The sequence below is a fragment of the Dipodomys spectabilis genome, unplaced genomic scaffold (assembly GCF_019054845.1).
Source record: "Dipodomys spectabilis isolate Male_0828 unplaced genomic scaffold, ASM1905484v1 ptg000268l, whole genome shotgun sequence".
NCBI classification, from domain to species: Eukaryota; Metazoa; Chordata; class Mammalia; order Rodentia; family Heteromyidae; genus Dipodomys; species Dipodomys spectabilis.
Window position 1 is genome coordinate 3,673,965 of NW_024870945.1, and position 13,452 is coordinate 3,687,416.

Here is a 13,452-nt window from a genome sequence, read left to right on the forward strand (position 1 = left end):
TGATCCTATACCATCCTATACCATCCTTGGATAGCTGTACATTTACTGGATTCTCTAATTGCTGTTGGAAAGTTAGGAAGGATAGAAAATTGAGTTATTGTATCTGTTTTACCTTTTTATTACTTCAGAAACTGTAACACAAAATGACATAAATTATCTTTATAATATTAGGAGACAGATTTCATTTCCATATTCTTACCCTAGACTTCTACATAATTTTGTTTTTGTTTTTGTTTTGTTTTGTTTTTGGGCCCGGTCGTGGGGCCTGAACTCTGGGCCTGGGCGCTGTCCCTCAGCTCTTCAGCTCAAGACTAGCGCTCTACCACTTGAGCCACAGCGCCACTTCAGGCTTGTTTTTGCTTATGTGGTGCTGAGGAATCAAACCCAGGGCCTCGAGCATGCAAGGCAAGCGCTCTACCACTGAGCCACCTTCCCAGCCCCTACATAATTTTGGTAGTTAGTGATCTCCAAATGTGAAAATAAAGATAGGAAACCTCTTGTTTAAATATTATTAAGAATTTCAAGACTTCATTATGTAAGACCTGTAAGTAGTATGCACATTATACATGTGTACAAAGCCAGTGGCAACATTTTCATATTGTCAAAAACTAGGAAATGTGGTGTCCCTGTACTTGCATCAGGAAAAGGCTGCAGTTGAATTAGTTTACTAATCTAAATCTGCTGTAAAATATTTCTACAGGTTATTTGGATTGAATAATCCGTATTTATCATTTTGCAGTTCTAAAGGACAGAAATTTAAAAGAAGTCTCACTAGATTAAAATCAGGCCACCTACAGAACTAAAATATTTTTCAAATGATTCTAGTGGATAAAGCATTTACTTGCTGTTCTGCTTTCCAGAAATTCAGAATCTGGGTTATTGTTTTTTTTCTTTATTTTCTAATGTAGCATCTTTACGTATCTCTGATTGTTCTAACCTCATCATGTCCTTTCGAACTACACCTGGGACTTTAAAGTACCCATTTGAATATATTTCCCCCATGTGATAATTCTTCGTATTTGTGTTCATTGGATTAAAAAAGGTGATTATTTTACAAACTTATATACATATAATGAAAATGTTCATTTGAGGGATTAGTTATTTGGGGAAGACAGATATTATGGAAAGGTATTTTGCTATGTAAAATGAGTGTGTAGCATTCTGTCTACCATAAACTGTTATCGTTTCATTAATTTTGAACAACATAATTTTTATATTTAATTTTATTTTTATTTTGTGAACATACTGTACAGAGGGGTTACAATTACATGGGCAGGATAATGCGTACATTTCCTATCAAGCATTGCAGCCTCTTCCTTTGCTTACCCTTCTCATCCCTTCCCAGCCTCCCCCCCTAACCCCACCCAATCCTCTCCTCCTCCTCCCCCCCACGCACCAAAGTTGCAAAGCTCATTTTCGACATGACAACTTGTACTTCTCATTGTTGCAACAGATCCACCTGTATCCTTAAATGACTTGTTTTATTCATCTCCTTCACAAGTTATATTGACATCAAATATAGTGAAAGCAGAGGTTATACTGTGGGGGAGGGACATAGAAAACAACAAAGAAATAATCTTATAAATCCCTTAGAAACAAATGCATGAAAGAAAAAAGCTGCAGAATACATATCTAAGGGTTCATTTTCCTAACATCATATTATCTGACCTTTTCCGCTTGACTCATACATATACTAGATATTGCAAATAAGGGAAACCATGGGACCTATGTTTATTTGGGCCTGGCTTACTTCACTTATAATTTTTTCCAAGTTTTTCCATTTACTAACAAATGGGGCAATGTCATTCTTTCTGATGGAGGCATAGATTCCATTGTATATATATATACCACATTTTCTTGATCCATTCATCTACTGAGGGGCATCTGGGTTGGTTCCATATCTTAGCTATGGTAAATAATGCTGCAATAAACATAGTCGTGCTGGTAGCTTTAGTGTGGTCTTGTTTGTAAACATTTGGGTAAATGCCCAAAAGTGGGATTGCTGGGTCATAGGGGAGCTCTATGTGAAGTCTTTTGAGGAACCTCCATACTGCTTTCCAAAGTGGTTGAACAAGTTTATATTCCCACCAACAATGAAGGTTCACTTCTGTCCACATCCCCTCCAGAATCTGTTGTTAGAGTTCTTAATTTTTGTCATTCTAACTGGAGTGAGGTGGTATCTCAATGTTGTTGTGATTTGCATTTCTTTTATGGCTAGGGATGTTGAGCATTTCTTCATGGGTCTATTGGACATCCTTCTTTCTTCTTCAGAGGAGTTTCTCTTTAAGTCTTTAGCCCACTTATTTATTGGGCAGTTGTTTCTTTGAGGATTTGTTGTTGGGGATTTAATTTTTTGAATTCCAAGTATATTTTAGATAAGAGAAGCTTGTGTGTTGTATGGATAGTGAAGAACTTTTCCCAATCCGTGGGCTTTCTATTGATCTTGCTAGCTATGTCCTTTGCCATGCAGGAGCTCTGCAATTTCATGCAATCCCATTTGTCCAACTGTCTTTGATTTGTTGTGTTTCTAGGTCTCTATTCAGAAAATTTCGGCCTGAGCCAAGGAGACCTAGGGTTTCTCCTATTCCATCCTGTAATGTTTTCAGATTGTCTGCTTTGACTTCGAGGTCTTTGATCCATTTGGAATTGATTCTGGTGCAGGGTGACATATACGGATCTAGCTTTAGTTTTCTACAAATAGTTAACCAGTTTTGCCAGCACCATTTACTGAAGAGGCTGTCTTTCTTCCATTGTATTGTTTTAGCTCCCTAATTGAAGATTAGATGGCTGTAGGTCTGTAGGTTCATTTCTGGGTTTTCAATTCTATTCCATTGGTCCTGAGGTCTGCTCTTATGCTAATGCCAAGCTGTTTTGATTACTTGGCTTTATAGTAGAGTTCGAAATTTGGTATTGATATTGCTCCAGCCGTGTTCTTTCTGTTGAGGAGCGTTTTTGCTATTCGGGGTGTTTTATTGTTCCATATGAATTTTTGGATTGCCTCTTCTATTTCCTTGAAGAATGAGATTGGAATGTTGATAGGTATTGCGTTGAATTTGTACATCTTTTTGGGAAGTATTGCCATTTTCACGATGTTAATATTTCCAATCCAGGAGCATGGGAGGTTTTGCCATTTTCTAAGTTCTGTTATGATTTCCTTTTTCAAGATTTTAAAGTTTTCATCATAGAGGTCCTTCACTTCTTTGGTTAAGTTAATCCATAGGTACTTTATTTTTTGTGGCGCTATTATAAGTGGAGTTGTTTCCTAATTTCAACCACACTTTCCTCATTGTTGGCATTCAGAAAACCCATTGATTTTGGGGGGTAAAATTTATACCCTGCTACTTTGCCAAAGTTTTGAATCAGCTTGATTTATTTAGGAGTGGAGTCTATCGGATTCTTTAAATACAAGATCATGTCATCTGCAAAGAGGGAGAGTTTTATTTCTTTTTCCCCTATTTGGATCCCCTTTATGTCTGCATGTTGACTTATTGCTGTAGCTAGGCATTCTAATACTAGAATGAAGAGAAGTGGAGAGAGTGGACATCCTTGACTTGTTCCTGAGTTAAGAGGAAATGGCTTTAGTTTTTCAACATTAATTATAATGCTGGCTGTAGGTTTGTCATATACAGCCTTTATTGTATTGAGGAATGTTCCATGGATTCTTAATTTTTCCAAAACCTTCATCATAAAGGGGTGTTGGATCTTGTCGAATGCTTTTTCTGCATCTATTGAGATAACCATGTGATTCTTATTCTTGCTCCTGTTGATTTGATGAATAATATTAAGTGATTTGCATATATTGAACCAACTTTGCATCCCTGAAATGAATCTTATTTGATCGTGGTGTATGTTTTTTTGGATGAATTGTTGAGGTCGATTGGCCAAAATTTTGTTGAGAAGTTTTGCATCAATGTTCATCAAAGAAATGGGTCTCTAGTTCTCTTTCTTTGATGAGTCCCTGCCTGGTTTTAGGATGAGGGTTATGATGGCTTCATAGAATGAGTTCGGTAGTGAACTTTCTCTTTCAATTTATTGAAGAGTTGGAGGAGTATTTGTGTGATCTCTGCTTTGAAGACCTTGTAAAATTCTGCTGTAAAACCGTCTGGTCTTGGACTTTTCTTAGCTGGGAGGTCTCTTATTGCAGTTTCTATTTCAATGCTTGATATGGGCCTGTTAAGATGGTTTAACTCATCTTGGTTTAGTTTTAGCATGTCAATATTTGCTAGGAAAACATACATTTCTGTCAAGTTCTCAAACTTATTAGCATAAAGTTTTGAGAAGTATTCCCTTATAATGTTCTGAATCTTGGTTGTTTCCTTGCTGATGTTTCCATTCTCATCTCTGAGTTTATTTATTTGGGTGTGGTCTCTTCTTTTTCAGATAAGATTCGCTAAGGGTCTGTCAATTTTGTTAATTTTTTCGAAGAACCAACTCTGTTTTGTCCATTCTTTCTATTGTTTTTTTTTTAGATACTAATTCATTTAATTCTGATTTAATTTTAATTATTTCTTTCCATCTACTGGATTGTGGTTTATCTTGCCACTCTTTTTCAAGGAGGTTTAGATATGGCATTAAATTGTTCATCTCAGAACTCTCCAATTTGTTGATCTAGGAACTCAGAGCAATAAACTTGCCTCTGAGTACTGCCTTTGCTGTGTCCCAGAGAAGCTGGTAATTCCTGTGTTCATTTTTGTTGAATAGCATGAACATTTGAATTTCTGTTCTAATCTCTTCCATGACCCACTCAAGGTTCAGCAGTCGGTTGTTCAGGCTCCATGTGTTACCGGACTTTCTTTGGTGGCTTTTGTTGTTGAGTTCTAATTTTGTTCCCTTGTGCTCAGAGAGAATTCAAGGTATAACTTCAATGATGCTGAATTCAGAAAAGTTTGCTTTGTGTCCTAAAATGTGGTCTATTTTAGAAAATGTTCCAGGTGCTGCTGAGAAAAATGTGTATTCTGATGCTGCTGGGTGAAATGCTCGGTAGATGTCTGTTAAATCTAGTTGAACTTTGCAGGTGTTTAGATCTGCTGTTTCTCTGTTGAGTTTTTTCCAAGTTGATCTATCTAGTGGGGAGAGTGGTGTGTTAAAATCCCCAACAATTAAGGTCTTTGGATCTACTGTGGGATTTGAGGGAAAGTAGTGTTACTTGGATAAATTTGGGTGCTCCATTTGTTGGCGAATAGACATTTAGAATTGTAATATCCTCCTGAAGGAGAGATCCCTTAATTAGTTTGTAGCTACCTTCTTTATCTCTTCTCACGAATTTTAATTTGATGTCTATTTTATCTGATATTAGGATTGCAACTCCCGCTTGTTTATGGGGGCCATTTGCTTGGTTGATTTTGTTCCAGCCTTTAACATTGGAAATGTGTTTGTTTTTCTGGACAAGATGTGACTCCTGATGGCAGAAGAGAGAAGGGTCTTGTTTTTTAATCCACCTAGACAGTCTATGTTGCTTAATTGGAGAGTTAAGTCTGTTAACGTTAAGAGATAGGACTGAGAGGTATTTGGGAGTTCCTGCCATGTTATCCACCTTCTTGGGGGATGCGAAACTAGGTTCTTCCTATGGTTCTTGGATTCTAAGTTTGGGTGCAGTTTCTTGGCCTTTATTTTGGTCTTGTTGGTTTTCTATGTGTAGGACATCTTTAAGAAACTTTTGTAGGGCTGGTTTGGTGGAGATGTATTGTTTCAATTTTTGTTTGCTATAGAAGGTTTTTATTTGGCCTTCAGTTATGAAGGAGAGTTTAGCTGGGTACAGTATTCTTGGTTGATAGTTGTTTGTTTTTAGGGCATGGCATACATCATTCCAGGCTCTTCTTTCTTGATTGTCTCTGCTGAGAAATCTGAGGTTATTCTAATTGGTTTCCCTTTATAGGTGATTAATCTTTTCTCCTTGACAGCTTTAAGGATCTTTTCCTTGTTCTGAGTTGATCCTGTGTGGATTATAATTTGACTGTGGGATGTCCTATTCTGGTCTGGTCTATTTGGGGTTCTAAAAGCTTCTTGTATCTGAATAGGCCTATCTTTTTGCATGTTTGGGAAGTTGTCTGCTAGGATTCTGTTAAACAAATTTCCTTGACCATTAACTTCTGTTTCTAGGTGCTCCTCTACACCCATTATCCTTAGATTAGGCCTTCTGATGGTGTCTTCCAAGTGTTGGATAGATCTATCATATTGCTTGAACTTGTGTTGGATAGTTCTAAGTTCTTTCTCTATAATATATAAGCTGTCTTCAACCCTGAGATTCGATCTACTGCATGGTCTACCCTGCTGTCAACACTTTCTACTTTGTTTTTTATCTCTTTTCCTTCTAATTGGTCAGCTTTGATGGCTTCAAAATCTTTGTTGAAGCTTTGTTTTAGATCTTGTATGAACTTCTTTACTTCCTTAATTTGGTGTTCTGTGTTTATTCTCAAATCACTTAGTTGATTGGTTATGGATTCCTTGGACTCCCATTCCTTCTGTTGGGTTCCATTCAGCATTCCCTTTGTGGTCTCCCTTTCTTCCTTCAGCTCTTTGTTAATGGATTCCATGAATGCCTTTAGTGATCTTTTTGTATTCTCTTCCTGATCTCTCAATTCCTGTATTACTCTTTGGTTAGCTTTCTCTCGTTCATGGGATTCCTGTAGTTCTTTTTGAGTGTTCTCAGCCTGCTCACTTCATTCCTGCCTTTCTCTTTGAGTGTTCTCAAGCTGCTCAAGCAAATCCTGTATCAGTTTTTGAGTAGCTTTCTCATGCTTAAGATATTCCTGCATAAACTTTTGGATTGCCTCCTCTCTCTCCCTATCACACTCATACAGAGTCCTTTGTATGCTTTCAATCTTTTCATTTATTATGTTTGCCAGCAGTGTTTGTAGAGCTATTTGGGAACTCTCCTCTGGATTTTTCATTATCTGTTCTGTCCCCTGATTTTCAAAATTGGGAATTGAGATACCCGGATTTGCCATTTTTCTTGTGTTTTTCCGGCTTACTCTGCCCATTTGAGATGAAAATAGCACCAGTTTTGTGCTAGAACACTATCTTAAGGCAAGCATCAAACAAAGTCTGAATTTGCACAGTCAATGGACTACAGATACAATCTTGTTCAACAGATACATCTATTCAACATCAAACAACTGTATGTTAATTGACAACGAACCACAAAGAAGAATTTGGAAAACCAGAAATTATTAAGGTTAGGGAGAGATGTAGGTAAAAAATAGGAATAGATTGATGTGGGAAGGCACAGGGAGAGGTAAATAAGTCCTAATCTCAAAGCAGAAAATAGGTTTGGGTAGAATGAAAGTAGAGAGACAGAAAAAAAGAAGAAAGGGAAAAGGAAAAGAAAAGAGATCAGAAAAAATTAGAAAAGTAAAAATTAATAATATCATGCAGAATTAAAAACAATCTATTTAGTGAAGAACATGAATATATTGAGAGAAGGGGAGTTATTTAAAGGAGATGTGAAAAATTTAAAAATAAAAATGCTTAAAATATTATATACTTATAAAGGGGTAGTAATGCTACTATGGAATTTAAGTCTCAGAGGTGTTGAATTGAGCAATAAATTTGTGGATTAAGTGTGTACACAATGGGGGATAGGGTCTGATAGTCAACTACGGGTTTATCTGAGGATGTGCATGACAACAATTAAGTCACATAAAGAAGAACGAAAGAGAGGAAAACGTGAAAAGGATAAGAAAGGAAGAAAAAAAGATCAGAAGTTCAGTAGAGCTAAGCAAAAAACAAAAAGATAATTAAAAAAGAAAAAAAGAGAAAGAAAACAAACAAAAAAAAGAAAGAAAAACACACTCTCACGTATCCCTAAAATAAAAATTTTAAGTGGAAAAAAAAAGTTACTGGAAAACAATTTTTTTTCCTAAAAAGGCAAAAATTAAAGATTAAAAAGAGTTTTAGAAAAGAAAAAAATTTTTTTTAATATAGGGTACCAAAAAAGAAGAAGAAGAAGAAGGAGAAGAAGGAGAAGAAGGAGCAGGAGGAGCAGAAGGAGCAGAAGGAGAAAGAAGAAGAAGAAGAAGAAGAAGAAGAAGAAGAAGAAGAAGAAGAAGAAGGAGGAGGAGGAGGAGGAGGAGGAGGAGGAGGAGGAGGAGGAGGAGGAGGAGGAGGAGCAGGAGGAGGAGGAGGAGGAGGAGGAGGAGGAGGAGGAGGAGGAGGAGGAGGAGGAGGAGGAGGAGGAGGAGGAGGAGGAGGAGGAGGAGGAGGAGGAGGAGGAGGAGGAGGAGGAGGAGGAGGAGGAGAAGAAGAAGAAGAAGAAGAAGAAGAAGAAGAAGAAGAAGAAGAAGAAGAAGAAGAAGAAGAAGAAAGAAGAAAAGTTCTTTGATTTTTTGGGGAGTGGTGGCAAAAATCCTGTATCTCCCTTGTGTCCATAACCAGCCTCTTGTTGGAGTCTCTGGTCTGCTTGTGGTCCTGTGGCTTGGTTGGTTTCTTAAGTCAGTTTGTTCGAACAGGCACAAAAATGCTCTGCTTTACCCAGGATTTTGCGATCCTCCTCCCAGGCTAGTTCAATGGGAGGCAGATCTGCTTTGAGTATCACAAAAGAGGGAGATGCAGTGATGAGGCTAGGTTCTGGGTAGAGTTGAGGCCTTTCAACAAACAGTAGCTTTTCCTGGGGGCTCGTTTATGAAAAACTCACAGAGCCCAGCCTGGAGACATTCTCAGGGCTTCTGTTTACTGATTTTCAATTGATTGTCGAGGCTACTAGAGGGAGGGGCAGCTTCTGGCTCTGATTACCCAGTGAAGAAACCCACTCCTAGGGCTGGCACCCGAGCTGCGTGCCTTTTCCCTGGGTGGAGCTGAGTCTGGCAGGTCACGCCTCCATTAAGTTCTTGTGACCTGCTAAATGACTCGTTTTATTCCAAGGCTTGATTTGGAGCTAGCAGCTCCACCGAGCTTTGTTGGTATCCCAGATGGAGATCTCCAGTACTGGGGGGGGGGGGGGGAGGGGTGCCCATCCCTCCTCTGCTCCCTGAGAAGGAGTGAGGACATCAGGCTTCTACTCACGCCGATTCTTGGTTCCTGGGTTTTCTCTGGTCTGTGAACTGCAGGATGAAGATGTCTGCTCCTTGTCAGTTCTTGCTGGTGTTGATTGGAATCTGTGCACCCGCTGCATCTGGCTCCTTCGTCCCGGACTCTCTGTGGCTCAGGTATGGTGCCTGCAGTTGCTGCTGCCACCGCTGCCGCTGCCTCGGCGGCTGCTGGGAAGAGCTCAGATCTGTCTCCTTGCCTGGATTTTCCCTCTCTGGCCTGACTCTCTGACCTGGGATGGCACACTTTGTGTGATTCTCTGGCTTAGGTCTGTTCACTGGAACTCTAAAACTGCTTTCTATGCGAGAGCTTGTTTAGACTCCAGTTTCTCCTCTGCCATCTTCCTGGAACTCCAACAACATATTTCTTCAATGAAATATAACTTAAAAAAATTGTCCCTGAGAGCAATTAATCCTGATTAAAACATTTTCATCTACTAGAATTCCTAAATGCCAGAGTGCAGCTCCTGAAGTAGTTGTGGCACTATCACTTTTTGTATATTCTGCTTATAATCTTCTCTTTTCAAGAGCATTTGATTGTTATTATTTTGGAATTATGGTTAATATGTATTTGACTGCTATTTTTAAAGAATGCATTACCCAATACTGGATCTCTTTTTCTAACTTTTCAGTCTATTCTATTTCTGAAAGAAACACAGCCATTTGAATTACATTAACTGCTTATTGAATTTGAATCAGCCTGGAGAGGAAAAGAAGAAAAAATATGTCTCTGGGGGTATGTCGAGGTAAAAATGTATCTACAAGCTATTTATCTTAAAATCATCTATTTTTCATTATGTTTAGATTCTGATAAAATTTAGCCTCTCAACTCACACAATGTAAATGCAGTCCTATTTCATGCCTTCCAAAAGCAAACAACAAATTACTATTTATTTTAAAATTATTTTTAATTTTTAAAATTATCATTTATTTTAAAAACTGTATTTTTAAAAAGTTAGCCAAGGCAAATGGTTCCACAAGCTATTTAGAGTCATGTTTAGAGTCTATGGTGAAATCCAGAAAGGGAAAAAACATCATGTTTTCATTCATCCTTGAGCCCTCTGATTTACTTCATCTACTTCTGAAAGAGTAAAATTCTGGCTTTGAAGCCTTTTGCGTCATATCCACAATGTGTCACTCTTCCATTATTAATAGGAGAAATTGGAGAAAAGAGAATCCACACTAGAAAAAGAAGAAGAGGAAAAGAGAAGGAGAAATCTAGATTTTTTTCTTCCTCATCTCAATCACAAGGTCTGGATAAAAATTGTAGATATTAGATACAGTGCTCTAGAGTGATTAAACACATCTATAGAAATAGATAATGCCACAAGTGGTCACATGGAGAATGCTTATTTATAAAAAAAATTGTAATATCTTCCAATAAGAAATGTTATCAATTTGTTTAGTTCTTGTTTAGGATTTGTTAAATTCTGGTGTGCGCTAGTCAGCTATCATAAAGGTATAAAAGAATGGTAAGAAACTAGCATCTTAATATCATATTCTAATATTAGCTTAGTTCTGCCTGTGTTATGTGTATGAGGCTGTATTTGAGTTTTGTCTCAATTTCACATGCTATACTCTTCCAACACATAAGTTGAAAGAAGACTCCTTCTGGAAATATGCTATTTTTATAGCTAAGGGGAAAAAAGACACAGGTAATGAGATAGAAACCTTCCCCTAGAAATAGCCTTTCACCACTTCCGGTTCAATTTGTAAGCAGAAGTAAGTCAAATGACCCATCTTGACACTGCAGAGTAGAGGTAAATCTCACCTACAGGAAGCTGATTCAGGACATAGAGTAATATGCCAAGATATGCAACACTTGAGATAAAGAGGAAAAAAAGAGAACCATAATACAATCAATCATACTTGCCATCACATTAGGTAACTTATTTTCTAAAACTACTGAGATCTTCAAATAGTGTATTTTAAGTTTGGTTGTTACAGAAATTAGAGAACATTTTGATACTGAGACAGCATAAAATCTCAGAGAAAGTTAGAGTAATAATTTCAATACTACCTTTTGTTCTCCAAGAAAAGAAACCATTTTACAGACAATAATTTATAATTTCTTACCTAGTATCTTTTTTTTCCAGAAATGGATTTTGTTAATATTTGTGATTATCCACCAGAATAAATGTCTTCATTGTTCTGCATCTTGTGCAAACAGCAAGTCAGTTAGATGTAAGTGGGAGTTCATCAATAGCACTTTTTAAAAATGCAAAAAATGTGGACAGAGAGCCAATATACATATTTTTCCACCTTCACCTACAACATCCTCTTTCTTCCTTCCTAGGAAACACACACAATCAATAAAAAGGTGTAGATATATGGTTCTTGACCTGGAAAGTGGAAGCAGAATGTTTTGGATGTCGGGGATGACAGTTAATAGTGTTTTACATAATAATATCACATACAACAACCCTAAGAGTCCTGCAGGTCTTAACACTACTTCCTTAGTGATGTGATAGGAATATTAGCCTTACTGGACTTAATATTGTTTTCCACTTCCTTTTCTACCACCTGGCCTAAATTGTAATACATATTAACAGAATGAAAAAGTAATGCCATCTTAAGAAATTCCAATTGTAACAAGACATGATGAAAAAAGAACTTTACAACTTTGGCTGTGGGGGCGGGATGGGTGGGCAGGGATGGTAAGGGGAAACAAAGGAGGAGGCAAAAACGCTTGATAAGAAATGTACTCATTACCTTGCTCATGTAATTATAACTCCTCTGTACTGTATTTTCACACAAAAAATTATTATTAATATAAAAAAAGAAAGTCATTTAGTGCTCTGGGAATGTGGTTTCACGGAACAGTTATTGCTTAGCACGCATGAAACTGTGGGTTCAATTACTCAGTACCACATAAACAGAAAAAGAAACACTGGAAGTGGTGTTTTGCCTAAAGTGGTAGAGTGCTAGCCTTGATAAAAAAAAAAAAAAAAAAGAAGCTCAGGAACAGTTCCCTGGCCCTGAGTTCAAGCCCTAGGACTGGCAAAAGAGTCATTTAGCTAGGAAATGCAAAATAAAGAACCCATAGTTGGAATATACGATTGCTCCTTCGAACTGATACATATCAATAGTCCTTAATTCATGTACTTTACCTATATTAGAATACTGTGTTGAACACAAAAATTTTTGTTAATAGGTCATGGCAATTAATAGCAGGAATGTGCTTAGATATCAGTGAAGATTAATCCTGGAAATTCAAAGATTCCAGGCTCTTGAGTGGCCACTGCTAAACACAATCAGAAGGGTAGTATAAGTGAGATTTGGAAATATTTTTGGTAAGTTATGGCACCAAAAATGCAGAGGTTAATTAATAGTTTTGACAGAAGGAATAACTCCAGATGGAAGGAGTAAATAATAGTAATAATTAAGTTGTACCATAAACTGTTCTAGAGAACCATTTTTGGTTAGTGAAGAACATGTTATCAACTAGGCTTATTCCTCATTGCCTTTAGCATTCTAATAACTTAGGCTAGTTCATAATCTCTGCGTGATAAGTTGTATATACTTCTATGCTGCTCTTTCATACCTGATCTATTTTGCTTTCTACATATCTGTCTTTCTCTATTTCTCTATCAACAATTTCTTATACTAAGTCCACATATGCAGACAACAGAGGATGCTAATGTAAGAGTCTCATAGCTCATGAGTCATTAATGTAAGAACATGGAAAAGGAGGACATCTTTATTGCTACCTCCATTTTATTGAAAAGCTGCAATGTCACACCATTTGATTCAAATTTCCATTCTTTGTCAACATAGTGTCATTAAGTGCACATAAATGCACATATGAGCTGGGTGCCGGTGACTCACACTTGTAATTTTAACTACTCAGGAGATTGAAACCAGAGGATTGTGGTTCAAAGCCAGCCTGGTCAGGAAAATCCATGAGAATCTTATCTTCAATTACCACCAGAAATCCGGAAGTGGTGCTGTAGCTAAAGTGGTAGAGCACTCAACATGAGCTGAAGAGCTGAGGGACAGTGCCCAGGATCAGAGTCCAAGCCCCACGACCAACAGAAACAGTTCCTGAAAAGGAATGACAAAGTCAGTAGTAATCTTCCCAAGCAGAAAACATAATTCCAAAATAATTCAGTGCACCTACTTTTGCTGAGTTAAGTTATGGTTTCTTTGCTGAACATAGTCTCTTCTTTAAAAAATTGTCGAATACTAGCTTTATAATAAACTTCATCTAACATGTCTTGGTTCAAAAGAGAAGTCCATACAGTTGATCTCACTTGTATTTATTACAATCTCAAAGCCAATAGGCAGGAGAGTCTGCCAAACTCTTATCTGTAATTAAACACCAAAAAAGCCAGAAGTGGAGGTTTGGCTCAAGCAGTGGAGTACTAGCTATGGTGGCAGGAAAGACAACGGTTCAGGGACAGGGTCCAGACTCTGAGGTTAAGCCCCA